Source organism: Triturus cristatus, chromosome 4_1, assembly GCF_964204655.1.
Source record: "Triturus cristatus chromosome 4_1, aTriCri1.1, whole genome shotgun sequence".
Lineage (NCBI taxonomy): Eukaryota > Metazoa > Chordata > Amphibia > Caudata > Salamandridae > Triturus > Triturus cristatus.
The window spans coordinates 952843387-952868042 of NC_140585.1; the positions used below are offsets into that span (position 1 = coordinate 952843387).

The window sequence follows — 24656 nt, forward strand, 5'->3', positions numbered from 1 at the left end:
ATATATGTATAAATGCATTCCACAATGTTCATTTAACACATGTAATCACTGTGAGGTAGAAATGTCTTATTGACAGGAATGTGAGACAAATTAAAAGAATTGCATATATAAAAAAAGTTAAAAAAGATAAGCAAATAAAAGCTTTAGATTTTTCGAATAAGCAAATTTTCACAGACTGGTAAATTCATTCCAGCATTTTCAATAGACGGTTGAATGATACACATGAGCAGTTTGGTACACAAAAGATGGCCTCTGGCTAGACCTCGGAGGTAAGCACATTAATGTTATTCCTAAGGACCCTCACACAGGACCACTTACCTTTTTGACATTCCTGTACAATTCCTGCCTGTGCTTTAATATGCGTAATCTTTTTGACAGATGTTTTAAAGTTTGCACCTTTAACAAACTTTCTAACAAGCAATATAAAAATGTTTTTTTTAACTTCTAGATAATTTTGGAATTTATTTAGGGCCATGCCATACAGAATGTACGTAAAAGCAGAATGCAATCATCTGTTCTGCAGTCCTGTGGCTTTGAGTTGAAGAGAAGCTGTATTGTGCAGAGCCGGGGTAACTCCAAGACGAACCCCTGCTGAGCCAAAGGTTCCTGTGTTGTGCCAGAGGCTAAGCTCTCCTCTTGCTGGTTCAGAGACACGCTTGCCATAAGTGGATTGGAAGCTGCGTGACACAGCCGGTGCTTTGTCAAGGCAGAACATCACCCAGCTCTTCAGGGTAGGAGCTGTGTGTCCTGCCTCTTCATGGCCTTTCTACTGGTCCCAGATACCCTACACAGTTTAATTCCATGTCTCTTGTGTTATTCGCCGTGTTTTCAGTTTAGGGTGCACAGGTACCCCATTCACCTTTCTGCCAAATTTGGTGTAATTCCGTTCAGCAGTTCGGACTGTAGCTGCAATTAAAGGTTCCCATGGGGAAAACATGTTTTGGGACCCCCCTTTTTTCTCGGCCCCCGCTTGACGAATCACCCCGAGACTTTCAAGATAGGAGTGGACCGCAGCGCCCCACCAGTTTTGAAAATTTTGCGAAGATTAGTCTACCGGCGCCAAAGTTATTCCAAATAGAATGTTAGGATTTCCTGTGGATAATAGGTCCTAACTATAACTACCTACTGGTGACCGCCAGTAGGAGATAGATATATATATATATATATATATATATATATATCAGTTCAAAGAAGAGAAAACGCACTCTCAAAGGTCAGTCGTTTTTAATTAAATATATATATATATATATATATATATATATAATTAAAAACGACTGACCTTTGAGAGTGCGTTTTCTCTTCTTTGAACTGATATATATATATATATATATATATATATATATACACATATACATATACACACACTACTGGCGGTCGCCAGTAGGTAGTTATAGTTAGGACCACGTCTCCATAGGAAATCCGCAACATTCTATTTTGAATAACTTTGGCGCCGGTTGACGAATCCTCGCGAATTTTTCAAAACATATATTTTACCTGTCACAACGATGCTCATCATATGACCTCCATGTGCGCTCATGGCCCATCTAGCGTAACGTGGGCACGCGGTGCGCGAAGCGCACCGCGTGCTCACTGTGTGCGCACGGTGCGCGAAGCGCACCATGCGCGCACGGAACGAACTGCGTTAAGTGGGCGCGCACGCCACAAATGGCGTAAAGTGACTTAGCATTTATAAAACCGTACAAATTCACTGAAAAAACCATAGGTTTCACACACGTTATAGTTAGGAATTAGCATTTAAAAAACCTTGCAAATTCACTGAAAAAACCATAGGTTTCACAGATGTTATAGTTAACTGGACATTTTACTGATAAAAAACCAATGAAATTCCCCCGTTATAGTTACTGTAGGCAACTATAACTCACGCGACCGTAATCCTCTGCTGATGACATATGTGTCTTTATGAAAAAAAAATATTTGTAATATATGTATAGCTAAAATTTAATGGAAGAAGACATGGGCAAATAAGTGTCTAAATACAGTATTAGCATCAGCAGAGGATTACGGTCGCGTGAGATATAGTTGCCTACAGTAACTATAACGGGGGAATTTCATTGGTTTTTTATCAGTAAAATGTCCAGCTAACTATAACATGTGTGAAACCTATGGTTTTTTCAGTGAATATATATATATTTAGGACCTATATCCATAGGAAAAGCGGGGGCCGAGAAAAAAAGTGGGTCCCAAAATGTGTTTTCCCCATGCAATTTCTCTTAGGAACCTTTAATCGCAGCCACAGCCCGAACTGCTGAACGGAATTACACCAAATTTGGCTGAAAGGTAGACCTTGTTTCAGAGTCGTGCCTTTTGTTTAAATTGTGTAAATCCGTTCAGCAGTTCCTGAGAAAATCAAAATCACATTAAAAAAATAAATAAATAAATCGCCGAGATTCGCGCACTCAGTGCGAATTTCGGCCCAAATTTTTTAACGAAAACGAAGCGCGGGCTCCCACACTTCATTGTTAATTAGTCCTGGGGGCAATTTGCATAATGTAATGGGGTTCCCAGAGTGGCCCCCCCCAGCCCCGGGGACCGCCACCCTCGGGGCTTTATAAAATTATGTGGGGGGGGCTCTCAGCTTTTAAAAACATGGGTAGGGGGCTCAAAGGCACCCCCAAGCCCCTGGGACCGCCACCCCTGGGGCTTTAAAAAAAAAGAAATAGAAAACCTGTGTGGGGGGGGGGGACTCAAGCCCCCCCACATGCCCCAGGGACCGCCACCTCCCCAGTGCTCTAAATATTCAAATTGAGGTGTCTGTGACGGACCCCCCAGCCCCGGGGACCACCACCCCCGGGGCTTTGTTAATTGTGGGGAAGGGGTCGCTTGGCCCCCCTCCTGGAGCCCTGGGGACCGCCACCCCCAGGGCCGGCTCCTGCAGTGTCCCGGGGTGCCCACCCCCAGGACACTGCTGTTTGCTATGGCAGGGCGGGAGCCTCGTGGCTCCCGCCCTGCCATAGCAAACTGCTTTGGTATTTGGAAGAGAGAGCAGAAAACCTGCTCTCTCTTCCAAATACCAAAGACGATTGCTTTTCCACATGGGGAGCTGCATCTTCGCAGCTCCCCATGTGGAAAAGCATTGCCAGCTCCCGCTGGAGGCGGGGAGCCAGCGGGACCGTGGGGGGATTGGGGACCCCCCACAGCCCCCAACGGAGAGGGCCAGCCCCGGGAAATGGGGTCCCCAGGGCTATTAGTGGCCTGGGAGAGGGGCCACGCGGCCCACCTCCTCAAATTTAAAAAAATAAACAGAGGACGGCCCCGGGGGATGGGGTCCACGGGGCCATAAATGGCCTAAGGAGGGGGGGCAAAGCAGCCCCCCTCCAAACATTAAAAGAAAAAAACCAAAAAGGCCAGGCCCCGGGGGATGGGGTCCCCGGGGCCAATTATGGCCTCAGGAGGGGGGCCACGCGGCTCCCTTCAAAGATAAGATTACAAAAAAATAAAAAAGGTGTCAGGCCCTGGGGGATGGGGAAATTAGGAATATTAGGAAAAGAAGGGTGTCACACAGCCCCCTTCTAAAAAAAAAAAAAAAAAAAAAGACCGGCATTGTGCCGGAGGCCACGCCCCCTTCTTGCAGCACTCTGCAAACACGCCCCCTGGCGCGTTTGCAGAGCGGGAACGAATTCCCCTTGAATACTGGGGGTCCCTGGGGGCCAACTGGCCTTGTGGTGCGTTTTAAGTTGAGGAATTAATTCCTCTTCAATATTGAGGGTCCCTGGGGGCCAACTAGCCCACCAGGTACCTCCAGTATGTGCCAGGGAGCTGCTTTGCAGAGAGGTGTTCAGAGGCCACGCACCTTTTTACACTTCTCTGCAACGCAGGTCTGTGGCGCTTACTGGAGGTACCTAGTGAGCTAGTTTGACCCTAGGGACCCTCAGGATTCAAGGGGACTTAATCTTCCAACTTAAAACGGACACAGGGCACATTTACACAGGGGCGAAGGGAGGGGACGGCGTCTGAGGTGACGTGTGCAAACACGCCCTGTGGCATGTTTTAAGTGGGGGAAATAATTCCCCTTCAATCCTGAGAGCCCCTGGGGGCCAACTAGCCCGGTACTGGGTTCAAAGATGCAGCACTGAGGTCTCTCCTGATAACAGGTGAGTAAATCGGAATTCGTAGTTCGGCTGATTTTTCTTTGGTCCAGTATATATAGAGCCACTTTCCTACACCATCCCCTCCCTTCACCACTGTGTAAACGCGCCCTATGTCCGTTTTAATTTGGGAGATTAAGTCCCCTTGAATCCTGAGTGTCCCTAGGGTCCAAGTAGCCCACTAGGTACCCCCAGTAAGCGCCACAGAGCTACGTTGCAGAGAGGTGTAAAAAGGGGCACGGCCTGGGCCACCTGTCTGAAACACAGCGCAGTGGCGCTTACTGGAAGCACCTGGTGGGCTAGTTAGCCCACAGGGGCCCTCAGGATTGAAGGGGAATTATTTCCCCAACTTAAAAAGCGCCACAGGACGTGTTTTCACACGTCACCTCAGGCCCCATCCCCTCCCTTCACCACTGTGTAAGTATTCATGCAGTGAGCCAGGCCTGAGCACATGGACTGCCTCAAACGCCTATCCACTATGCATGCAGTCTTCTAACCACCTACACACTTGTCTTTCACACCTTCAATTCCCCAGTCAGTATTCCTACACTTCCAGCAAACACCCTGTCACTCCCCTTGCGCTCCTCTAGTGACCCATTCAGCATCGTGTACTAATCCATTCACTGCACCAAAACCCCAAAACTTATAAATTCATCCAGGCACTCTCCTTGCAGTACTCTAATCATTCAGTCAGTACCCAAGTATTCATGCAGTGAGCCAGGCCTTAGCACATGGACTGCTTCAAACCCCTATCCACTATGCATGCAGTCCCCTAACTAACCAACACACTTATAGTTCTACACTTATACAGTCAACAAAAAAAAACAATATTTCAGTTTCAATATTTTAAAAAACATTTTTATTTCCATTTATATTAAAAATATATAATGTAATTTAAAAAATAAAATATGTAAAAATAAACAGTTAAAAAACTGTAGAAACTCAGTATCAACAAAATACATATAACTAATATTACATTTAAAAATTATCATTTAAAAAACCTTCGAAATTCACTGAAAAAGCCATAGGTTTCAGACATGTTATAGTTAGGAATTAGCATTTAAAAAGCCTTCGAAATTCACTGAAAAACCATAGGTTTCAGGGCTGTTATAGTTAGCTGGGCATTTCACTCGTACAAAACCATTGATATTCCTCCGTTATAGTTAGTTCTGCCAACTATAACGCGCACACCTGCAATCCACTGCTGAGGAGGTCACTACATCATTCATGAAATGGTCAGTGATATCACTGATGACATCACTGATGACATCTCAAATGACATCACTGATGGCATCATCCACGTGACAATCAGATACACCTCATTATACAGTAGTATAACCTTTCATCACTCACTGTAAAATACAGAGTACCATATTTGAATCCATTGACACACCAATACAAATTTCTAAAAACCCACTCAGTGATTCCTAGATCTACACACACATCTAATCACTTACCTATAGATTCACTCATACATGCTGTCAATGATCAATAGAACACTATCATATATACTTATACACCTATATCGACATTACACACCAGCACACATCCTATTTACTTATGCAGTCATCCTACTCACTTATGCAAACAATGGATCATACTTACATTTACTCAGCTACACACTTATACAATAACCACTTTATTTATTCATATAGATAGTAACTCATACTTAGTGTTATAAAATCACTATTACAAGTATACAGTTATCCATACAGTCACTCATACAATCACTGAGTCTTATGTATACTTATTTATATACAACTGTCACATACACTGCCTTTTATTTTTCTAGTTTGTTGGACATGTACCATTGAGAGATTTATTTGCTCATCACCACACCCATAAAGATATTCAATCACCCAAACAACTGTTATAACATGTAGACTTAACCTCATATACCTACTGACTCAACTATTCACACATCTTTGGGCAGTCACACACCCCCCACCGAACCACACACACATTCACTCTCCCATACAAATACTCAGTTAACTAATCAATAAATAATATAGACTTTCACATAGCTAGTAACCAACTAATGCAGCAGTTTACACAACAACTGACAAAGTGATACAGATATTCACACAGTTTAGTCACTATCCAATATATTTAGTGAGACACTATAAATTAGTCAAGTAAACAGTCAATCACACAGCTACTAAATCCTCCATCTAGATATTTATATTTATATATCCACTCATTCTTCAATGCAGATTGCTATATATATATATATATATATATATATATATATATATATAATACATATTTAAATAACGAACCAAACCATATTCACTGGATGATGTCATCAGTGATGTCACTGACCATGTCATGATTGATGTAATATGTGACATCATCAGCAGTGGATTGCGGGCGCGCGAGTTATAGTTAGCAGAACTAACTATAACCGAGGAATTTCAATGGTTTTGTTCGAGTGAAATGTCCAGCTAATTATAACAGCCCTGAAACCTATGGTTTTTTCAGTGAATATATATAGATAAATAAGAGAATATACACATTTCTTTGATCATAAAAAGGTGTAGTGCGTTTGTTTAAAGAAAAATCACATTTTTCGCTGAATGATTATACTATGATTGCTTGTCTAAAGTAATTATTTGCTACTCAACGGAACTATACTGTAGACTATATGTGCTCTGTTGAGTCACCAGTTAATTCACAGTTGTCTTGTGTTCGAACACCCTTTTGTGCACAGCACTCTGAGACCTGCTTCTGTGCTGTTTTAGTTTTATAAAACAATAAATTGATCTTTGGCGTGGCCAGGTGCAGCATCACGGCGTTCAAGAACCATCATATGCACTAGCTCATAGAACTACAAGTCATCTGCTGGCCGCTTTAGAGCACTGCAAGTAGATAGGAGAGGGCTGCATGGAGTTGGTGGCGGGAATGAGCTTGATGGCTGACTATGCCACTTCGAGGCACTGATGGAGAGGAGGAGAATTAAGTGTAGGTATGCGAAAGAGAACATAAGTGAAGAGGGGTGACAGGGAAGCAGAAGGGAACACTATTCTATGCATGCCACCCTTCACTATTCAGGACTCCATTCACACATAGGAAGGAAACCTAATTGAGACTGTGAGGGCATCCAGGCCTCTGAGAATTGAATGGGTAAGAGGGAATGGGGTCAATAGAACGGGCAAGACTGTTTCTTTTGGTGGTAGGGGTGGGTCTCAATGGACCCCCTCAGCGTGCTCAGCCATGAGTAGCTCTTAAAAAGAAGTTAACATTAGGCAGGTGGCTTCATCTCTAGTCTGCCTTCCTCACATCCCATCCTACAATTGTCCATATTTTAAGGGTAATAACCCGTTTCATGTTGAGTTTCAACCGGCGCTTCCAAGCATTGTAAACAATTTATGTTACTGTTACCCTGTGAAATGAGATTTGTTTACCATCCTCGGAAGGATCTAGGTCTCAGTTAACCTTTCTCTTGTTCTCACTAATGGTTCGCAGATCTCAGCAGTGAGTGTTTAACTCATGGAACCACCCTGCTGAATATCGGCATCTGCAACCACCGTCTCAAATTAAGCACTGGCAGCAGGCTTCATTATTAACTGAGCAGGGACAGCGCAGTCACTTTACTGGCTGTATTGAGCGCAGAGGCTCAGGTGCGAAAAACTCTGGACCAGGCCTCGTGATCTGCACAAGTGGCATGTAGTTTTGCCGGGATGCTGGAAAGTTTTCTATCAACATTTGGACCCTCTGACTGGTAGAAAAATAAAGCTCCACCCCTGTGCTCCTCTCTACCTGAGTAAAAGCACTCTTCATTGTCTGTGCAACCGTTGTGGTAGGGTGTGCCACGTGTTTTAAAAGACCACATCCCTCAACACAGAGAAAGCAGTGGTACACATTTAAAAAAAATAGCAGAGGAAAAACATCTGTTAAGACATTCCACATTTTCCAGTTATTTAAAAACAAAATGCACCGGGTATTCTTTCATTTCCCCAAATTACTTGATGTTCATTTAAGAGCGTGGAGTTCAGAGTCAGTACAGGCTCCTCTTGCAAGCCCCTGTGCAGAGAAAAGAGCAGAGCTGTAAAGGAGGGGCTGGGGACCTCTGGGCAGGCACGCTTAACAATTTCCAGGAGAGGCTGGTGGGGCTGGGTCAGCTGTGGGTACATCGACGAGTGGAGGGCCTCTTCTACAGCAGCCGCAGTCACCCTATTTTCCAGTTCTGGCTGGGTGGAGAGCAGATTTACGGCAAGTCACAAATTCCTCACTAAGCCCTTTCTTCTTTTCCAGGTGGTATCCGTCAGTCCGCGTGAGCCTGAAGATAAAAGATCGGGGCCACCAAAGCACCCTGATGTGATCATTGCATTGGTCACAGTGGGGGCAGGCAGGTAGCATCCTCACTAAATGAGGCGTGAGTCGCTGCAGCAGCAGGGCCATCAGAGGTAGCAGCTTTAGCGCTAACCTAAGACTGATGGTCCTTTCAGTGTTGCCTTGCAGGCCCCTGCCCCCAGATACAGAGGGGAAGGTGGGAGGGGGAGGCCGTGGGCACTGCAGAGGCCTTTCTCGATCTGCACCACACAGGCTGAATTAAAAAGTTATAATTTGTAAGTAGGACTATTCCTGCCGTCCTGGGACGCTTTTTAAACAGAAACGTAGGGGGATGCACTGAAATATTTTTTTTAAGTAGGGGCACGCCGAGCCCTTCCAATCCCGCCCACTTCTACCACTGGTTTGTGGGGATTGCTGCAAACTTTCAATCCGCCTGCTGTGCAGGATAAAGTACTTAGGACGGCCATTCTGTAAATCTTTCAGGTCTAGAAAGAAGAAAGACGACAGAGGTCCACCTGAGTTGTCCACAATGCAATCATTCCTTATGTAAATTGTTATTGTTACGGAAAAAAAGAAGAAAAAAAAAGATAAAGGCTGGTCCACGAGGGCTACCTGACCTCACTCATAGCTCCCGCACCAAGTACCTGACTTATTTGTAACAACTCTACGGTCGGAGTTATTACACGCACCAGTTACTCAGAAGGGATCTATTCCTGTGGATCAGGATTTTGGCCTTCTGTTTATGCAGTGAAAGCAGGTGGGGCATGGTACCCATGGCAGTTCTCATTTGTGAGGATGGTGTACAGCGGATGCAAAGCCCCGAGAACCGTCATCGGGCTCTGTTGGCCAGAAGCGCTCCTCTACTGGGGAGAGCACCTAGCATTTAAGTCAAGACTATTATGGAAATGCATGAATGAATTAATAGAATCTTCCTTTGTGGATGAATAAAAAACATTACAAAATTATTTACAATATCCTCGACATCTGTTAAAAAGTAAGTTCATGATTCGAAGATCGGTTTCACATAATAAAAAGCGACGGTAAGCGTTGCTATCTTGAATTTGGCCGCAATTCACAAATTCCTCTCACAAAATAAGTTGTATAGCTAGTCTAAAATAGAAAACTTACTTAAGACATATAGTATCCGGCAGTCAGTAAGGGTTGATAAATACACATTGGACTCAAGTCCTTAATCGTAACAGCTAACAAATCCTGGTTTTAAAAGGTAAAGTGTAGTGCAGAATTTAGCTATTCTACTAAATTGGTTCAGTTGGAGAGGTCGATAATGGAAATCACGGACATTCTTGGGAAAGTGAAACTAAAAACAGACCACACTGTCAAAGATAATGGACACCAAATCCTACCTAAAGGGAGATCTTCTCTGCATAGTCAAAATGGATGACTCTGTGTCAATGGGAACGGCTCTGTAGCAGGGCGTGGACTCATTGAGCTGGATTGTGGTGCATCGTGCAAACACACAGAAGGTGTTGGGAGGCTGCTTGCAGTAAGTCTAACCACTGGCAATAGCTCATGGTAGCACTCCAACACCTAATTCTTTTGCTCACCATGCCACCTCATTTTGGACCCAGCCAACTGCAAATCAGTCTTGACCGCTCGAACTAAGAAGCCAAGTCCTCCCTGAACCGGAACGCAAGCAACCCAGGACCTGTTTTGCCCTATTTATGGGCTCAACAGCCGGGTAGAGCTTGCTTTCAGTGACATAGTAAGCATTAGACTCATGTCTGGGGATACCATTGCCACTTAGGGTGGTACATAAAACACACAAAAGATGATGGGAGGCTGCTTGCAATAAGTCTAACCACTGGCAATAGCTCAGGGAAGCACTCCAGCCCATTGTTCCCTTGCTTACCATGCCACCTTAGTTTTGACCCAACCATATACAAGTCAGTCTTGATCCTGCTCTTCATGGGAACAGTTTGTCCCCAAATGGTTGTATGACAGAAGCACGCATGGCTGACCCACGCAAGCCTCACAATGTGGTAGCAACAATGAATATGTCCTAACTACACACTCCTTTCCCACACACCCCTATACAATGAATTTAGTTGTGAAGGCATATTTGCTAAAGGGATATGCATGGTAAATTACCATTACCCCGATCACCCTCCACACCCTACACCCTAAAATACTATTCCCCTTCCTCATCCTCGCCCTGAGCCCTAAAACCCTGCCCCCTTAAAAAAAAACGACCCTGACCACCCCACCCTGAGCCCTAAAATTGACCCCACCCTGCCCTTGAAACTACCCCCTCCGTCCCCCCAGGCTGAGGCCTAAAACACAGGCTCCTACCAAAAACTTCCCTTACCCCAGACACCCTGTCCTGAGCCCTAAAACCGACCCCACCCTGCCCTTAAAACTACCCTTTCTCTCCCCCACTCTGAGGCAAAAACCTTCCTCTACCAAAACTACTCCAACCCCAGCCCCCCTGCCCTGAGCCCTAAAACTTACCCCTGCCCTTAAAACTACCCCAATCCCCACTGCCCTAAAACCCTGCCAATCTTTAAAAAGTTTACCCCAACCCCCCAGCCCTGAGTCCTAAAAATGATCCCTGCCCCTAAAACCTCCCCCAACACCCAGTCCCAGCCCTTAAAACTACCCTGACCCTCTCCCACGTCCTGAGCCCTGAAACCCTGCCCCTTCAAAAAACTAACCTAAAGATGTTACAGTGCAAGAAAACAGGGATCTGGTTTTTGGGCTTACTGATGTGGAGTAATCTGTGACTGTGACCAGTGTTACAGCGCATGCCATTACGTCGCATTCCATTGCAACGCCAAACTTTACCCCGACTTTCTGTTGGGGGAGTGCTGGAAGTTGGAATAGATTAATTTTATATTCCAATTCCAGTGCGTGCAACAGTAGGGAAGGTGTTAGAGTTAAATCCAACACCTTCTACCCACTGCTGCACACTTTTTTTGTTGCAACAGCAGGCGATGTAACTGCATGCGTTCTAACGGTTGTGTTGTAAAGGCTGCTTCCCTGAAAAAACTGGGGGGGTCTAAGGGGCGTGGTGATGCAGTTAAGGGCGTGGCTCAAAAACGCATAAACTAAAAATCTGTCCTTAGCATAGTGTGCCTCCCCACTGATATTTTGCTGCTTCTGTGATTTCATCCAGGTATATAATATAACAAGTAACATTACACCTACAACAAGCCAGGGCTACTGGCTTTGTCAATGGTTGCATAGCACAAATAAGCAACAACTATGGCTTTGTTGTATAGAATACTGAAAATGCTTCAGTTCTCAAATGACGAGACTGTGAAAGAACTACAAAGAGTCTCTTTGAAGTTACATCAAAGGCAGTGAAGGGTGGTACTGCCGCAAAGTTAAGACTTCGCTTTTTTCCACCCTGAGGGTGAGGACGAAAATGGAGAGCCCGATAGGGACCCGTCTCAGCAACTGCTTTTTAGAACAGAGCACTGGCAGGACCCGGCTCACTTAAAGCCCTGACTGTGACAACATGGGTTTGTGAGAAATGCTAAAAAGAACTTCTCCCGCAGCACTCATCACAGAAGTTTTAGCCACTTTTTCCTATGCTTGCCTCGACTAGCTTCACTGCATTTACACATAGTTTTGCTTTTTTATCTTAACTTCAGTAAATTATTGTTGTTTTCAAAGAATTTGTACTGCTTTTGGGTGTTTTACTCTGGTGGGGAAGGAGAGCTAAATATGAAGGGTAGGCCCATATGAAAGACCTCCAAGATGCCAGCTGAGTGTGGCAGACCACTTCATGTAATGGATGTCTGCCTGTCCTTTTCGGTAATGAATGGTGTGGCATAGGTGAAGTGATTGAATTATAGTTTATTGGCACTTGTATTGTGCATTCATCTTTAGACTAGGTACTGAAGTGCATTGCTGACAGACAGCATGCTATTCCATGGGATACCCACAATATCAGAGACAATTGTCTTGTGTTGGACTTGGAGTTTCTGCAGGGTCATCCCCTAGCTTTTTGCCTTTACCCTCCTGTTTTCTGATCCCGCTTTTGCTGGCTTTTAGGACTCTTTACCACTGCTAACCAGTGCTAATCTGCTTGTGCTTTCGACTTTAAATGTGGTGAAATTGGCTTACACCCAATTGACACATTTAGATAACTTATAAGTCTATTATGGGTACCCAGGGGTTGTAAAATAAATGCTACTGCTACTGGTGGGCCTGTAGCATTCATTGCCACCAACTTTAAGTAGCTTTTTAAGCATGTCTCAGGCCTGCCATTGAAGCCTGAGTGTGCAGTTTTAAACCACAATTTTGACCTAGCAAAATAAACTATTTGCCAGGCACAAACAGTCCTTTTTTAATACATGTGAGTCACCACTAAGGTAGGTGCTGAACAGCCCATAGGGCAGGATGCAGCGTATTTAAGAAGATGGAAATGCTCTTCCAACTTTTACATTTAATGAACAGAGCTTAAATTTGTTATTTACTACTGGAAGGCCTGCCTCTCCCACGGGATTAAATGGGGTTAACTTATTACATTTAATAAGAGATAGCTTTCAACAGGGAGCAGGTGGGAAAGTGAGGTTTGGTGTCTAAAGAATTGTAATTTAAAGCCCTCTTTAATGGTAAAGTTGGATTTTAAGTCACAATTCTGAAAATGCCACTTTTAGGAAGTTGCCATTTTCTTATTTGAACCATTTGATGTCTGCAGTCTGTATCCTGGGTCACATGACTAGGCGTAGCTGGCAAGTTTGTCTTTGTGTATTCCTCCCGGACAGTAAGACAAAGAGGGAATAGGTACTGTCAGGACGGAGAGCCATCCCTTACCACACTTGCACATCATAAAGACTATGCCCCAGCACAATCACAAAGGGTGCCACCCCAGTCTTCAGTGCCCCTGGCATGCTGTGGGCAGGGCGGAAGGAAACTCCAGACACCCGATTCTCCTAGTTTAAAGTAGGCACCAGGTATTATTATTGGACCCTAGGACCCAACTCTTCAGGGTCACTTCTGGACCTGCAGTCTTTGCCCGGAAGAAGGCCTGCCCAGCTGTGAAGTCTGACCTGTTTGCTGAGCAATGATGGCTTTGCTGCCCAAGGAATGTTGTTGCTTCACCAGGACTCCTCTGCTACTGTTTAGCTACCCTGCTCAATGCAGCCTGCCTGTGTAGACCCAGGACTCCCGGGAATCTCCAAGGGTCAGTCGGCTGGTCCCCTGTATTAGCCACAGGGACATAACAGGCTTCTCAGACATCAATGCATCTCCAGGCATTTCGACGCAGCGCAATGCATCCAGCTGTTGCCAGAACAACGCATCTCATCCCAAGCACAGAAGCTTTGCAGCAAATGTCTCAGCAAGCCCCCCAGCTTCCTCAACGACAACACAGGACCTCGCATCGCAAGCTCTCATTGATGGCTCCCCAACTCCGATGCTATTCGACGCATCTCTGTGCTGGACCCCACATCACATCTCTTCGGCGCCTGACTCTGCCGCTGCGTGTTCCATCTCAACACCGGACCTCTCATTGCTGCTTGTCATTGACGGCTCCTTTACGCCGGGTCGCGTAGCTCAACGCAAGGACTTCACATCTTGACACTCAGGCCTCAAGATAATTCTCATTGGACTGAACTCAGTCCTGTATTTGGCCGTTGCTCCATCGCAGTCGACAAGAACTTGTGACTTGGACCTGGTCTACTGTGACCAGATTACCGCGGCTGGTGCTTTTTGTTTCTTAGTGCTAGATTGCTACAAAGCCTTTAAAATTGCATTTCTTTGTTTCTGCTAATGAATGTTTGTTGTTTTGGTGTCAAATAATTTATTACATTTTACTCTATTTTGTTCTAAATTGATGTGGTATTTTGCTTGTGTTGTGTTTTCACTTTAGTACTGTTTGAAGCACTGAATACATACAAGTTAAGCCTGACTACTTTGGCAAAGCTATAAGAGATTTAAGCACAGGTTCATTTGGGTTTTTCTTGTGTTTCACCCTGATGAGAATTATGGTTGCTGCTTGAGTTGGGTCCCCCCTTTCAACCAGTAACCTAATTTCCTACATCTTGCATGATAAGTTACAATTTGAGATGCTGTTTATCACTCAGCTGTCACACCATTTGTAAAGCTGCTGTCAAGCAACGTGTAATGCAACTTGGTATATAAACGTTATTGATGACATCATCTGACATCATCTGGAATACGTCCTGATGAGGTTGTGCAACCTGTGAGTGACTGCAAGATTAATTCTGTATTAGTACACTCTGTATGTGTGGGTGCTGCTGAGTGGACTGGGGAAAGTAGCTTGTTAACAATACTTAGACGAGGGGGGGGGGGGACAAGATATTAAATAACAGGGGGAGGACATGGATGAGGATGTTGGCCCTAGCACTGGACCAAAGAGGACCAAAACACGTAACAAACCACATGAAGATGCCTTTAGCCACCCTGCATTTAACCAAGATTCACACCCTGGGAGAGAGAGTTATGAAGGGTCAAGAAAAAAGAAGAGGAGCTACAATAAATTACTTTGTAACAAGAGAGGGTGAGGGGATCATTAGAGGGCTAGGAGAAGGGAAGGCCAAGATCACAACGGCCGCTTCAGTGGTCAGCAAGGACTGGAGTGACAAAATAGCCCCAATTTCTTGCAACAATGCAATTAGAAAAGGCATAATAACAAACATACAGGCATCCCTTTAGTAAATAGCCCAGACAAGGCACAAGCATCCAAAAATGTTAATAGAAGCACACAAAAACCTGACCATCAGCAGGGCATCACAGTTTCCAGGGAATGGTGAGCAAGGCCTCCTACATGTTTCTCTTTCCCATGCAACTCAATTAACATGGTGTAGTGGAAGGAGAGAGGTTTAGAAGTAGGTGGAAGGGCATGGATCAGGGAAGGCCAAGATCACTGGGGCTACTCCCATGGGCACCCACTGTTGGTACAGGGACCTAAGTAGCAGCAATTCCTTTGTAAAGTCTATTTACAAACAAGAGGAAAAATAAATGTGCAGACATTTATGGCATACTACATGCAAGGCACAAGCACCCTACATAATCAGTACAAGCAGCAAAATCCGACCATCTGGAAATCATCACGGTCTCAAGGAAAAGGTGACAGCTGTAAGAGGTCAGACCCTGGTTAATATTTAGAGGTGGCAACATTGCTTCACCACCACTGGAGGAGGCATGTCCATTCTCAACAATCCATGCCAGTGGCATAACTCCTGCTGGCATGCGTTGCTGAAATAAAAGAAAACAAAATGAAAATCTAGCTTCCCCATTCAAACCAGAATATATACATTCATTCAATCGGGCTCTGCTCCACTGTTGTCTAAATGGTTTTGTGTATCTTTTCCTGCCTTCTCATGTGCTCCAGGCAAAACTAGAATGTCAATTATTAAAAGATAGATACAGACTGTCTGATCCTATTAAGTAATGTGTCATTAGTAAGAAAACATACGTTTCCGGACCTAAAGTACCACCACTGGCACCCTCCACTTCCATCACTGGTGCCGCCCGCATCACCCATTAGTGCTGCCCACTGCCTGCATGAACATTAGCGTAAGTCTTCAGAGTTTTTGTTACCCTGACAAGAAATTGCTTGGAAGGGGGTGGGGAGGATCTAGCATGTGTGTGTGAAAGGGTCCTTTCCTTTTTATATTAGAGCAATGACTGTTATACTGCTAGTTTTCACAACAGATTGCTGCCTTATATAACTGCCAAAATGTGGTGGCTGATGATCTTTGAAAGTGGTATAATGTAATAATTGACCTAAATTGCTACGAGTGAGTGAAACAAGCTAATCCACCTGCTTCAAGTTTTTTGGGCAGGGGAGGATGGGAGGATTCTCTATACCTTCTAGCTTCTCACTGATTCAATACATAATTTTCTATATCCACCTCATTTCTGAGTTACAGTGCCTTGTGCTATTCAATGCTGGGAAACACAACTGCCTCCATGTACCTTAATCCAGGGGCCTAACAATAGGCCACTTAGACCCTGGAAAAAAGAAAAGGTGGGAGGCCGGGCACGGTCCTTATCCCTGACACTACCAGGCCACAACAGTCATTATGCCCACCCAGGAGATCAGATTTGGGAAGTTCACCCCCAGTCTGCCCCCCCCCCAGACACCAGGGAATGAATGAAAATAAATATATACATATATTCACTGAAAAAACCATAGGTTTCAGGGGTGTTATAGTTAGCTGGACATTTCCCTCGTACAAAACCCTAGAAATTCCCCTTTTATAGTTAAGTTCAGCTAACTATAACTCGCGCCCCCGCAATGCACTGCTGATGACGTCACATATTACATCACTCATGACATGTCAGTGACATCACTGATGACATCTCAAATGACATCACTGATGACATCACTGATGACGTCATCCATGTGATAAATTAGTGCATCTTCTCACACCCTAATATAACCTTTGATACACCGGCTCAAAATTTCAGATGGCCATTTTGAAAACCATAGATACTCCAATACCAATAACTACATACCCACTCATTGACTCTTAGGTCTACATACATCTCCACTCACTCACCTGTACAGTCACTCATACTTACAGTCACTCCGTACAAGACTATCATATGCATTTATACACCTATATAGACACTCACACACCGCCAATCATCCATTGAGGTACTGACACACCTAGTCAGTCATGCAAATAATTAATTACAGTCCAATTTACTCACCTATACAGTTAAATACACTCAAGTTCACTTACTCAAAAATACTAACAAATTCTGACGCTCTTATACAATTACTGATACGAGCACACACTCATCCATACAGCCACTCCCAAAATCACACTCTCACATATAAATAGTTACATACTCTTACACACACATACACTGTGTTTCACATATGTAGTTACTGACACATGTACAACTGAGATATACATTCAATCACTAACACACCCTTACATACAGTCACCCAACCATACAGTCCATCACATATGCACTCTTAAAACCATGCACCCACTGAATCACCCACTCACACATCTATGCACAGAGTCACACACACCCTACCCACAAAAACACTCAGGCACCCATACAGATACTCAGACAACCAATTAATAACCCATATAAACACTCATATAGCTATTCACAAAACCATGCAGCCACTTATACACCAACACACAGACACATGCAAACATTCACACAGTTTAGTCACTAGTCTGCAGTAAGATACATTTAATGACTCACTTATAGAGTCAGTTACGCACCTAAAAAATCATCCATTCACACACTTGTACACCCACTCATTCTTCAACAGGCCTTTCCCTATATATATTAAACATATTAACCCCTTCGATGCTCATGACGGAGCGGTTCCGTCATGAGCATCGGTTGGGCTGTGCTTATGACGGAACCGCTCCGTCATGAGCACAGCCCTTGGGGGAAGCGCTGGGGCTCACCCCCGGGGCATCGATCCTGCCCCCACAGAGGGGGATGGCAGCGGAAGAGTTTCCGCTGCCACCCCGAGCCCCCCCCACGCTTCCCCATGACGTCAGCGCGCACAACGCGCACCGACGTCATCAGGAAGCGCTGGGACGCCTGGAAGCCATTTGCTTCCAGGCGTCCCAGCAAGGAGGAGGTAAGTTTTGCTGGCTGGTGGGGCCACGGGGGTGATTTTGCTAATGGTTGAGGCATCGGGGAGAGGAAAGAGTATTTCCTCTCCCCTGATGTCTCAATACAGGGCATTCCTGCAGCACGATCGCGCACAGCGTCGCGATCGTGCTGCAGGAATGCCCCCACTAGGCACCAGGGAGGCTTTTTTGTTGAAAAGGAAGCGACCCCTTGGGCAAGGGTCGCTTCCTGGGGCCCCATTTTGTTTGTAAGACTTTTCTGCCCCCTCTGGGGGCAGATCAGTTTGATTTTGTTGCCGTTTCTGCTCCCGGGGGGGGGGGCAGAAAAGCCCACTAGACACCAGGGATGTCTTTGTTGCGTGAAAGAAGCGACCCCTTGGGCAAGGGTCACTTCCAGGGGGCCAATAATGTTATTAAGACTTTTCTGCCCCCCCTGGGGGCAGATTGGTCGTTTATATAGCCGCTTCTGCTCCCAGGGTGGGCAGAAAAGCCCACTAGACACCAGGGATGTGTTTTTTTGAGTAAAGGAAGCGGCCCCTTGGGCAAGGGTCGCTTCCTGGGGGCACAAATATTTTTCAAGACTTTTCTGCCCCCACCCCCTGGGGGCAGATCGGTCTTTTGTGTAGCCGTTTCTGGTCCCAGGGGGGGCAGAAGAGCCCACTAGACACCAGGGATGTTATTTTTTTGCGTAAAGGAAGCGGCCCCTTGGGCAAGGGTCGCTTCCTGGGGGCCCAAATTTTTTTCAAGACTTTTTTGCCCCCCCTGGGGGAAGATCGGTCTTTTGTGTAGCCGTTTCTGGTCCCAGGGGAGGCAGAAAAGCCCACTAGACACCAGGGAATTAGTTTAAATAAAAATGGAAGCGACCCCTTGGGCAAGGGTCGCTTCCAGTGTGCAATATTTTATAATATGTATTTGGCCCACCCGCCCCGGGACAGAGTAGCTTTTTTTTTTTTCCTGCTGTTTTCTGCCCCACCTGGCACACAACCTGATTGACCATTTGGGTAGTAACATAGCATGTTATAATGTTTATTGTTATATTTTTTGTGAATTGCAATGGTTTTTTTTTTACTTTGTTCTAGGTGAAGGCTTTTGCTCATTCCAGTTTGCCGTTTCGTTACTGGTGGTTCTGCTGTTTGTGTAGTTTGGTAAGAGACTTTTTTTTGTACAATGTAAATTTGTTTGATTTGTCTGCATGATTTTTTTTTTGCAAATGGTGTAATAATAGCAGTATGTTTGGTTTTTGAGTGTCAAAAACTGTTTGCATTTGTGCTCGATGTGTATTTTGTTGTCTTGTGAGTAATTTGTTTTTTTTTCTTCTTTCTAGTTGGATATTGTTGGTTTTTGCTGTGTCACTGCAGAGTAGGTTCTGGTGAGTGTAGCTGTCTCTTGTAATTGAATTCTATAGCTTTTGAGTACAATGATCTTTGTGATAAAGGTACACATTTCTGTACTTACTTGGTTTGCACATTGTTGGTTGTTGTTGACTTGTTTGTTCAGTCTTCTATCTTAGCAAGTATAATGGCTAGCCGCAGGATTACTGCTCAGCAGGTTGTTGGTTTGCTGTTTGAGTCTTCCTCTGACCATGGTTCAGAGACTGACTCTGCATCTGAGGGAGAGGAGGCAGGGGACGATTCTGGCAGTGAGTTCTCTCTCCATATGGAGTCATCGGATGATGAAGATACTCTTAGTGCGGATGAAGTGCCTGTGTTAGAGGAGGAGACTGATGTGCCGATAGTGCGGCTGCAAGGCTTCTGGGCTGCAGCCTGCGGCTGCAAGGCTTCCCGTTGGTGTAGTGCGGCAAGAGATATCTGGGCTGCAGGCTGGGGCTGCAAGGTTTCCTTTTGAAAGTGATGACCTCTGGGTTGCCCCTGGCATGGTGCAGCCGGCATTGCCAGACTTTACTGGTGTTCCAGGGTGTAGAGTGAATACTGAAAATCTTTTGCCGATAAATTTTTTACAGATGTTTATGGACGGTGTGTTTTTGGCAGAGATTGTGGAGCAGACTAATTTGTATGCCGAACAGTTTTTGAGGGACAACAGTGCCAGTCTTAAACCACACTCTAGAGCTACCCGGTGCACTCCCACAAATCTTGAAGAGATGAAGAAGTTCTTGGGTTTAACTTTTTTGATGGGCTTACTAAGGAAGCCATCAATGTCTTCATATTGGTCTACTAGTCCCTTGATGGCAACTGCTATTTTTCCAGCAGTCATGAGTAGTGACAGGTATTTGCTTCTGCTTCGGATGATGCATTTTGTTGATAATGGTTTAGCGTTGCCACGAGATCACCCTGAGTGTGACCGTCTTTTTAAGAATAGGCCTGTCCTTGATCACTTTGTTGATCGATTTTCTGAGATCTATGCTCCTGGGAAAGAAATTGCAGTGGATGAGTCTTTGGTGTTGTTCAAGGGCTGCTTGGTTTTTAGGCAATATATTCCTAGTAAGAGGGCACGCTATGGAATTAAGCTGTATATGCTGTGTGACAGAAGGACTGGATATGTCTCTAATTTCAGGGTGTACACCGGTAAGGAATCCAGGATTAACCCCCCTGGTTGTCCGTCCACTTTTGGAGTGACTGAGAAAATTGTTTGGGAACTTGGTAGAGGAATTTTTAACAAAGGCCACCATTTATATGTAGCTACACTGGTGTGAGGTTGTTCAGGGAATTGGCCAAAGTGGACACTGTTGCTTGTGGCACAATCCGCTCTAACCGTAAAGGTTTCCCAAAAGAACTGGTTTGTCAAAAGCTTGTGCGGGGACAATGCAGTGCGTTGCGTTGTGAGGAGCTTCTTGCTGTGAAGTTTTCAGACAGGAGATATGTCTACATGCTGACTACCATCCATGATGAAAGCACTGCACCTGTGACTGTTTGGGGTCAGGTCGCTGAAATGCGCAAACCTGTGTGCATTTTAGACCATAATAGGCACATGGGTGGTGTTGACAGAGTAGATCAGAGGTTGGAACCTTACGCTGCTCTTCGTAGGGCTTACATTTGGTACAAGAAGTTGGCTATCCATCTTTTCCACTTGGCAATGTTTAATGCTTTTGTTGTGTTCCAGGATTCTAGTCCTGAGTCAAAGATGACTTTTGCTAAGTTTCAGGAGTCTGTAATAGGCAGCCTTGTTGTAGTGGAACAGGCAAGTGTTCCTAGAGTTGGAGTGGTGGAGGATGTTGCTAGATTGAGAGATCGCCACTTTCCTGATCACATTCCTCCCACACCCTCAAAAGATTTTCCCAGTAGGAGATTTAGAGTCTGTTGGCGAAGAGGTATGCGGAAGGAGATTCGTATGTACTGCCCCGACTGTCCTTCTAAACCTGGGCTATGTGTCCCAGCTTGTTTTAGAGCGTACCACACGCAAAATAATTTTTGGGAGCATTCAGGAGTGGTAAAGTGAACTGCCTGGTCTGTATTCTTTTGAAAATTTGATTCTGTTTCAAGGTTGGCGTTAGTGCAATGTATTTATGATTTTGTGTTTGTAGATTTGTATCTATTTGCGATTTTTTTGTGTTTTTATTTTTGTCTTTAAAAATCCTAAATGTGATGGCGGTGTGTGTAGGCTGGCGCTTGGCTGTTGGTGTGTGTGGACTGGCACTTGCTTGACGGTGAGCGTGGAATGGTGCTTCGCTGGCGGTGTGCGTGGACTGGTACTTGGCTGGCGGTGTGCGTGGACTGGCGGTGTGCGTGGACTGGTGCTTGGCTGGTGGTGTGCGTGGACTGGAGCTTGGCTGGCGGTGTGCAATGAATGGTGCTTGGCTGGCGGTGTGCGTGGACTGGTACTTGGCTGGCGGTGTGCGAGGACTGGCAGTGTGCGTGGACTGGTGCTTGGCTGGTGGTGTGCGTGGACTGGAGCTTGGCTGGCGGTGTGCGTGGAATGGTGCTTGGCTGGCGGTGTGCATGGACTGGTACGTGGACTGGCAGTGTGCGTGGACTGGTGCTTGGCTGGTGGTGTGCGTGGACTGGAGCTTGGCTGCCGGTGTGCCTGGACTGGCGATTGGCTGGCGGTGTGCCTGGACTGGCGCTTGGCTAGCGGTGTGCGTGGACTGGTGTTTGGCAAGCGGTGTGCGTGGACTGGCGCTCTGCTAGTGGTGTGTGTGGACTGGCGCTCGGCTGGCTGTGTGTGAGTAGTGACTTGCTGCTGGTCACTATACACACTGCTAGCTGAGTGCCACTCCACACAAACCATCAGCTTGTGTAGTTGCTGTGTCAGGAATGTGGGCGTGTGAAAGTGATGGGCCCTTGAATGGCGCTGTGTGCTGGTGTGAGTTTTGTTATGTGATGGGCCCGTGGCTGGCAGTGTGAATGGTTTTGTATGTCTCACACGTATGAAAGGTGTATGAATGGCCAGTAAAGAGGTTGGTACCTTGTCGTGGCTTTACAGCTCACGAGCTGTGAGTCAATGGTTCAGTTTCTCGCCCTTTCAATTATTAACAGTGCTTTTCATTTTTGTGAAATCACTTGCTAATACAATTGTATATACTGAACCATCACTCACCCTCGTGCCAAATCCAACCAGTATATGTGTGTGCTTGAGGATTAGATGGCTGTGCAGTAATATTTGTCTTTCTGAAGCAGGGTGTACCTTGTCCCTTTTTGTGAATTTTGTAATGTGTTTTGCTTTTGTGCCTGGTGGTGCGAATGGTCTTGTTTGTATCATGTATGAAAGGTGTGTGAATGGCCTGTAAAGTGGTTGATGCCTTGACGTGGCTTTACAGCTCACGAGCTGCGAGTCATTGGTTTGGTTTTTTATGAATTTAATTATTGACAGTGCATTTCATTTTTGTGAAATCTCTTGTTAATAAAATTTAATTCACTGAACCATGACTCGCCCTCGTGCCAAATCCAACCAGTATGTGTGTGTTTGAGGAATAGATGGTTGTGCAGGAATCTTTGTCTTTAGTTTCTCTGCCAAGGTGTACTTTCCATGTCAGAATAACCCACCAACTGTAGATATTGTTGAAAACCCTTGGGAGTTCATGGTGATGTCTCTCTTGTGAATTCAAAAAGTTTTTTAATCCCCAATGTCCTGCAAACCTCAAAATGTCTGCCACATTTTCATTGCAATATTGTTCCAAAATTCTCACGCTGTAGAAACAAACCAATAATTATGTCTAAACTATCTGGTTTTGGAAAGGGGGTCATTTGGGTTTTTGGCCCGGTGCTTGGCGGCCATCTAGGGAAACCTACCTAACCCATACATTTCTGAAAACTAGACATCCGGGGGCTTCCAGGGAGGTATGGCTTGCGTGGGTCCCCCAACGTTTCCTTACCCAGAATCCCCTGCAAACCTCAATTTTAGCTGAAAAAATCACTTTTTTCACACATTTTGGTGTGGGAAAGTTGTGGCATCACCGGGCTCACAGAAATTTACCACCACCCAGCGTTCCCCCAGGTCTCCCGGTACAAATGGTGCCTCACTTGTGTGGGAGGCTCAAGCACCCGCGGCAGGCAAGGGCCCAAAACGTAGTGAGGCGACATCAAAATGGCCTATCGCAAAACCACCTGGTTTTGCAAGTGGGGTCACTTGGGTTTTTGGCCCGGTGCTCGGCGGTCATCTAGGGAAACCTACCAAACCCACGCATTTCTGAAAACTAGACACCCGGCGGCTTCCAGGGAGGTATGGCTTGCATGGATCCCCCAACGTTTCCTTACCCAGAATCCCCTGTAAACCTCAATTTTAGCTGAAAAATAATCACTTTTTCTCACACATTTTGGTGTGGGAAAGTTGTGGCATCACCAGGCTCACACAAATTTACCACCACCCAGCGTTCCCCCAGTTCTCCCGGTAAAAATGGTGCCTCACTTGTGTGGGAGGCCCAAGTACCCGCGGCAGGCAAGGGCCCAAAACGTAGTGAGGAGACATCAAAATGGCCGATCGCAAAACCACCTGGCTTTGCAAGGGGGGTCACTTGGGTTTTTGGCCCGATGCTCGGCGGCCATCTAGGGAAACCTACCAAACCCATGCATTTCTGAAAACTAGACACCCGGCGGCTTCCAGGGAGGTATGGCTTGCGTGGATCCCCCAACGTTTCCTTACCAAGAATCCCCTGCAAACCTCAATTTTAGCTGAAAAAATCACTTTTTTCACACATTTTTCTTGTGGGAAAGTTGTGGCATCACCGGGCTCACACAAATTTACCACCACCCAGCATTCCCCCAGGTCTCCCGGTAAAAATGGTGCCTCACTTGTGTGGGAGGCCCAAGTACTCGCGGCAGGCAAGGGCCCAAAACGTTGTGAGGCAAAATCCACATTGCCTATCAAAAAAATGATTGGGCCCTTGCCTGCCGCGGGTACTTGGGCCTCCGACATAAGTGAGGCACCATTTTTACCGGGAGACCTGGGGGAACGCTGGGTGGTGGTAAATTTGTGTGAGCCCGGTGTTGCCACAACTTTCCCACACCAAAATGTGTGAAAAAAGTGATTTTTTCAGCTAAAATTGAGGTTTGCAGGGGATTCTGGGTAAGGAAACGTTGGGGGATCCACGCAAGTCATACCTCCCTGGACGCCGCCGGGTATCTAGTTTTCAGAAATGTGTGGGTTTGGTAGGTTTCCCTATGTGCCGGCAGAACTAGGATTCAAAAACTACAGCTAGTCACTTTGCCAAAAAAGGGTAATTTTTCACTGCAAAATTGAGGTGTGACCACGTTGCGTTTTGCGCCGTTTCCTGTCGCGGGCACTAGGCCGACCCGCACAAGTGAGGTACCATTTTTCT

The 24656-nt window shown here is 45.6% G+C and overlaps 1 protein-coding gene across 5 annotated transcripts in view; it reads right to left on the minus strand.

The window, feature by feature from the left end:
- LOC146855888 (protein NEDD1-like) overlaps positions 1 to 24656 on the minus strand; it is a 544173-nt gene that overhangs the window by 323926 nt on the left and 195591 nt on the right. The gene's annotated exons all lie outside the window — the stretch shown is intronic.